Raw genomic sequence first — 6,895 nt, forward strand, 5'->3', positions numbered from 1 at the left:
TCGGTTATAGCGAGCCACTGTTGCCAGATTGTGCGCCTCGACGGCGGCGGTGGCGGCGTGTGGGTGGAGCCACGCGATAGAGGGAAAAGGTCCCCCTGTAACACCAACACCGTCCTCTTCTCTCGTCCTCGTGCATACTGCTCGATCCGAGAAACGAGCACGTCTGTCTGTTTCTCCTTCTCCCTTACTCTCGTTGCTCTCTTTTACCTCCTCTCTTTTTCCCCAATAAGTTCTCTCTTTCTACACTGGCGTCCTCCGTCTTCCGTTCTCGGCTGCTCCCGCGCTGTTGTTGTCGCTACCGGGACGCACGCAGACCCCTTCGAAACCGAGGTGCATGTGGCATTTCTACGTGCGCCGCCCGGAACTTATGTACCAACGGGTATGCGTGCCTCTGTCGATAGTGGTATATCGTGTGTACATACTACTCTACGCCGTATAGTCGATCGCCTCGAATGGGATGTTTAACGCGATCTTGTTACAAGCAGGATCGATTAGTCGGGCAAATTGAAATTACTTAGACAATTTGTGGAGAAACTTGTAAATCGCCTCGAATCTGATCTTTACAAAAATTTACGCTGTAAATATTTATACGATCGATTATTTATCTTCTCCTTCCAAACGATGTATTTAGCATTGTCGATTTCTGTGATACAAATGTTTTATCAGCTCGATAATAATCTTTGAAGATTTGGAGATTCTTCTAAAAGACGCAAGGTATGTTTTATCCATGAAACGAATTTTTTATGAATTTTTAATTTCATTGCCAACGAGTGCGCGCGCGATCGATCGATACGGAGATCGGGAATTTCAAAACGGGATTTCAGGTTAAGTTGATGATCAAACGTGTACGCATACAATACGTAGACACACATATATGAACCTATATATATGTTTAGAGAAAGATGGGTTGGTTCACGCGTTATTTTTGTATTTGCCTGCCGATGAATACGAGGTTGCTCTTCGAGTCCTCGTTACGTGCCACGGATGTTTAGAATGATACGTGTGTGTATGTTCAGGCAATCACGGTCATCTCGAGCGTCTTTCCAGCGGCAGCCTCGAAAGATCGGTCGCAGTGTTGCCTTGTCGCTGGTTACATGTATATCGATGCACATGCGAAATAAAATGAAATATTGTAAACCGAGTATATGCAACTGGCTAATGGTTCGATTAAATCATCGCTCGTTTTGATCTCATTAATTAATTAATTGATCAATTATTTTCAGGGAGAGACTCGATGTCTAACGCGTCTTTTTCAAAAATTACCTCGATACTTTAAGCAAAATAAACCGCATTATTTTGTTAAAAAATTGCCGTCCTTAATTTGCAATTGTGTTTGTATAGGAGACGAATTAACTATAAATAGAGAGTTAGTAATCGTAAGACAGAACAATGGGTGAAACAATTTTAATTATACCTCGAGTAGTTTTTCTTTGTTTTGAATGTGCGCTGTGTATTCATCCGATATACCCACAGTTTAAACCGACATTGTATTGGAGATTGTAGAACTTTCGGACGGTTGCTTGGATATCAATCGGGCAGCTCCATTATGCATCACGAAGCTTACCCCAGCCAGCTCGAGAATAAACGTCGAGGAGGGTGTTAGCCTGAGTTCACAGCGTAGGGGAAAGTTTAAGTATTTTGAGGCACTGAACGTATTATTCAAACTTGTAATTTACACAGTCATAATAAATCGAGTATAAACTGCGCAAAAGAATGATTATAATAAATTATTAATCGCTTTAAAAAAAAAAGAGGAGGGAATATAACCAGTGACCTCTGATCACATTATTTTTATCGTTCGCGCACGATCGTACATATTTGTTTGCAACAAATATGTAGCAGTTTATGATGAAAATATCTGTAGAAGTATACATACGGTAACAGTTTTCTTCTAATTATTTTCAGTTTAATAAAACGCGCATCGGTAGCGAGGAAGTTGTCATTTGTGAACCGCCATGAAAGGCGTGCGTCATTCTTTGAAGGTTAAAGCCAGCGTTAAAAATGATCCGCGACGCACAATGCAGAAGGGTTACATTATAATCGTGCGTAAAAATTACTGGTACGTTGTGTGCAGCATGGTGCCAAACGGGGAGCTACAGTACTTTGCCGTGCATCGAGAGCGAAAGGGCCCTCATCCTTACACCACTCCACCATCCCACGCCTAAATCCGTGCCTGGGAGTCGTTATCTTTTCTCTCGTTCTCTCCTCTGGTAGGATCGTTTCTCTTTTCCCTTCCGTTAATCGCCCTTTCTTTTTTCAACCCTCTGCGTTTCTCTGTCGCACTTGGAAACGCACGCGCGGGCTCTCACGACCGCGCCGAGTTATCCAGTGGCGTCGCCACAATATGTTAAACAATAGAGGACGCGAGCCTTTAATTAAAATAATGTATGCGCGCGTTCGACGATGAAACCCGAGAGTAAGCGACGCTGCTACTTACGAATTCCCGTATCGACGATGGTAAACAAATTTCTCCCTCCCCCGATCCGCTTTGAAATACATGAAATTACTTATGAGGCATCTCGCGATAAAGTGCACCAAAGATTAATACCGTTATTACGGCGTTTTTATCGTCGTTACGAGGCTACGGTTGCCGTAATCGAGCCAACGTATCCTAAATATTGAAACGCAAAGTACAAAACGTCGGTATTTCGATTGCTAATCGCGGCGGTCGCTCGAACGTTGCTTCGTAGCATCGGAATTCCACTTTCTTAAAATTTTCCCGGTCGGCAGGCAAGAAGACCAGTCCCCTGGCCAAGAAGGAAACAGAGGCCATGCCACGAGGACGGGGTATAACGGTATGCTCCTTTTTTCTACCTGTCGCGACCCTTAAGTACGAACGGTGCACCGAGCTAGGCAAATGTTCCTTTATCTGTTTCCGAAAATTCTTGGATTTCCAAGTAATTTCTGCCATCGTGCAGCGCATCATCGGCGACGCGTTACGCCTGGTAACCACTTGAGAATTCTACTCTTAAGTGTCTTCATCAAAAATAAGAGCTCTTTCGCACGAGCAACGGAAGAGTCTGCTGAAAGTTGCCCAGTTATTCGTTAAGGTCAGCTTCCAGGTGTTCAGCGTAAAAGAACCCTTTATTCGTCCAGTAAGGACACTCGGTAAATTGTTGTAGCATCTTTTTATCAACAGCAATTTTTACGTAATTTTTCAATAGAATAAAATTGAATCGTTCGATCGAATAACATTTTCTTGGCGCCAGGCATTGCGCGCAAATCGCGTTTACGACGGAAATTCACGAGATGTTGGACAAATAAAGTGTGCAACGTTCGACGTCGGTCTGGTCAAGGTTGCGTGGTTCAGCATTGAGCGAGAAATCGACGATAATTCGACGATTATAAGCGTCAAAGGTCTGTAAAAGTCTCATTATGCGTTTACGATTCATCGGTGGGAAACGCGCGGCTGGAGCTACGATAATGACTCTCTTCTCTTCGGTGTGCAATGATCAGCGGAACGTATCGTGTCTACGATTGCGCGATCGGAGACACGGACGAACGATGATTTGCTTGTCGCTTATTGTACGCGCCGGATTATCGTAATTTGACTTTATCGCGAACGATGACGTTCATTGCTTGTTCGACGGATTTTCTCGATCTTAAATCCAGGCGTGGAAGCGCATTTAAGTCGGCGCATCTTCCTTAACGCTTCGACAATCGCATACATTACGTAAACTTTCGAACGAATAAATCGGTTCGTTTCGAACGCAGAAAACTCTTTTTTAGGAACGGGGGCGCCTTTCAAAATCCTTGGAAACCACTGTTCTATAGGGAGGTAGTTCCAGAACGATCGAGTTACACGAGCAGAGGAAGTGCTTGAAAGTCGAACCTCGCCGCTGTTTCGGATACCAGATTTATTTTGTTAAAAAAAAACGGTCGAGACTAGCTATATCAGCCAGACGCTTCACCGTGCATCCAACGTTTTTACGAAAATTGTGCCAAATCGAACGCGAATAGCGCAAATAATTTAAGAGAACGATTAAAAATGGAGCGGAATCGGATGAACGGAAGTTCCGGTATACCCGTGAAACACAAACTATCCAGGTAATCCACTTTGCATCGAGCGTGGTTTTTCAATCGGCTAAGACGCAAGCAACGATTGTTCAATTATTCATAACGCGATTGTCGGTTGCACCGTCGACCGCCGTCAGTTGCTGCGTGACGAAAACACGCTATAATTTTGTCGATTACACGACGACGGGAGGAATTCGCGGCGCGACGATAATTCATCGAGTCTTGGAGTAAAGGAAAAAAAAAAAAAAGAAGAATAAGAAAATAAAACGAGGAAAACAACGGCTCGAGCCGACATCGCCCCGAGGAAACTCCTTTTGCTGCCAATCCACGGCACGCAGCCGTTTGACCGATCAAGTTAAACCTTCTAATACGTTAATCGTTTCAGTCTGCTGCGATTGCAGATAGTGTTTCATCACCGAGAGGTATTGCTTATGGTACGAGGCCTTAAATGGTCCTTCGCTACGAGCGATTTGATACTCGAGGCTAGTCGCGCCGGTGTACGTTTTCTTCAGTTTTCCTACATCCTTGCGCTACGGGCGTTAGTTTCTCCCGTAGACCATTTCTAGTTTGTTCTAGCAATGTATAGGGTTTTCCAATAAGAGCGATGGATCTTTCGATGGAAATAGAATGAAACTACAAAGAATAATCTGGTGCTTATTCATTTTATTTCGATATATAATCAACGACATAATAGAATATCATTTAAATATGGCCAGCAGGCTTCCTACGTAAATCAATAAACCGCGTTACGGTCGTAAAGTCGCCCAACAACGTCCGAAAAATCAGGGAAACCTACCCGAAAACAGGTGGTCGAACTTCGCCAGGCTAGAAGGATGAATAGAGGCTCTGGAAATTTCCCTGGCGTGGTCGTTCCTTGTTTCGAGGTAGGTTCTCAAAGTCATTTATGCCCAACGAGCGTCGAACGCGTACTCCTTTTGCATCCCTTTCCAAAAATACTAGCAGCTGCGAAGGTTTTTGCAATTTGCCAGCCCGTCTACACGTTCTAGATGCAGGTATCGAAATTTTCCGATACCAACGACCAAAATACTCGCGGTTGTTATGCAACGCACTGTAATATCTGAACTTAAATCGCATGGAGCGATTTCTTTATTCGTTGTTGAATGACGAACGTCGAAACTTTGAGGCAGAATCGTTAGTTGCGTTCGATGCTCGTACCTACTCGTCGTTGTGTTACGAAAATCGCTGAAAAAGCGATGTCACCGCGAGCTTCCGCGTTAATTATGCATTCGGAAATCTTCCTTTGTCATATCTCAGCGGGTGAAAAGAAACGATCGGTCGCGGTTGCGTAAGTAGCGTCACATGCTTGTCGCGTTATCGTCAACGTGCTGCTTTTTGAGATAATACCAGCGACATTGTTCGACGAAGACGACAATTACATACTTCGGGAATATCGAAACCGTGCGTTTTCGCTTAGCCGAGGATTCGTGCGATTTACGACGGTGTGCACTAGCACCATTTTTTTGTTGTTCCTCTTTATGCCCGTCTGTGTAGTCGACTCGTTCAATCGCGCGGGGAGATCCATCATTATTTCAGGTAGCAACCGTTGCATGGCGTCGCATCGTTAGCGGTCGTTCTTTCGACGAAACGAAAATCGACGTTAACGGCGACATAAAACGCACGGTCGTCCCAATACCGAAAGAATAATTGCTATGGCCGACGTACGGTCAAGCTAGGAGCATACTATCGACTTTCTATCGAACGACAGTTCAGTTCAGAGTCTCTAAACCCTGGAACCAGAGATAGATCGAAACTTATTAACAACCTTTTGTCTCTTTATTCATCGAATGATCCTCGTAACTGTCGCGTGCATCCCTAGACGCAGAAAACAGACGTGGTAGTCAACGTGTTAAGTGTTATAAAATAGAGATGAAATTACGACAACGTCGCATTTCGCGAGAAAAGGTTGGCTACAACATGGCGGGATACCGTGGGTACCATTCGGTTGTATACGCGCGTGTTTGCAAGTTCTTGAAGCCGTACGCTCGTACCGCCTTAGCGGTAAAAAATTATCAAAGCGTCGAACTTACGTGCATTTACAATGCATAAATTATTGAGATACAAAGGCATGTTTATTACTGATAAACAGCACAATTTACGAAAGTTACAGTAAAAACGATAAACAGAATAGTACGCTAGAATGGTTAATAATACGGAAGGCGAACGTACACGTGACAACTTTAGAATCGTTCAATTGCACAGCGTTGCCAAGTTTCATAAACTTTACACGATTTTTGCCAAAACACGCGTACAGGTTCGAGATTACAGAAGTATGATTTTATAATAGCTTGGGAAACTTGAAATATTTGAAAAAGAATATTAGAATGTAGTTCTGTTTGCCCTTTTTACGAACAATTTTTAGAAACTACGTACGTTTTAAGTTTGGTTGTGTAGGAATTGTACCAGCGGCCAAAATGGTTACACTCTGTTATTGTTATGTACGTGACCGTTAAAAGGTTTCAGGTAAAACTTAACGGAAACCCTCTACAATAAAGACTGTTTGTAACATGGGATTTAGGTACCGAGACCTCACTCAATGACATTAACCATTGGAAATGTTTCTCTGCTACAACCAGCGTTCCAAATTGTCAACTATTTCTTTCATTGGTCGCGAGACAGATCCAGCCTTATCAAGAGTAGGGGATTCTAGGTGTCTTAATTTCTGTTCCTCAGTATTATAATTACAGTCGAAACTTGTACACGCGATTCTTCCTGCTGTGAAAATTCGAAACGTATAAAGTGATACCGAAGATATTGAAAACTTTGAAGTGAGTACATTTACAGCAGTTAAATCTTATGTTGACAACCGAAAGATTTACGTTTGTTTGATAACCGAGATACCCGGAAACGGAAAGTTTCT

Source organism: Colletes latitarsis, chromosome 9, assembly GCF_051014445.1.
Source record: "Colletes latitarsis isolate SP2378_abdomen chromosome 9, iyColLati1, whole genome shotgun sequence".
Lineage (NCBI taxonomy): Eukaryota > Metazoa > Arthropoda > Insecta > Hymenoptera > Colletidae > Colletes > Colletes latitarsis.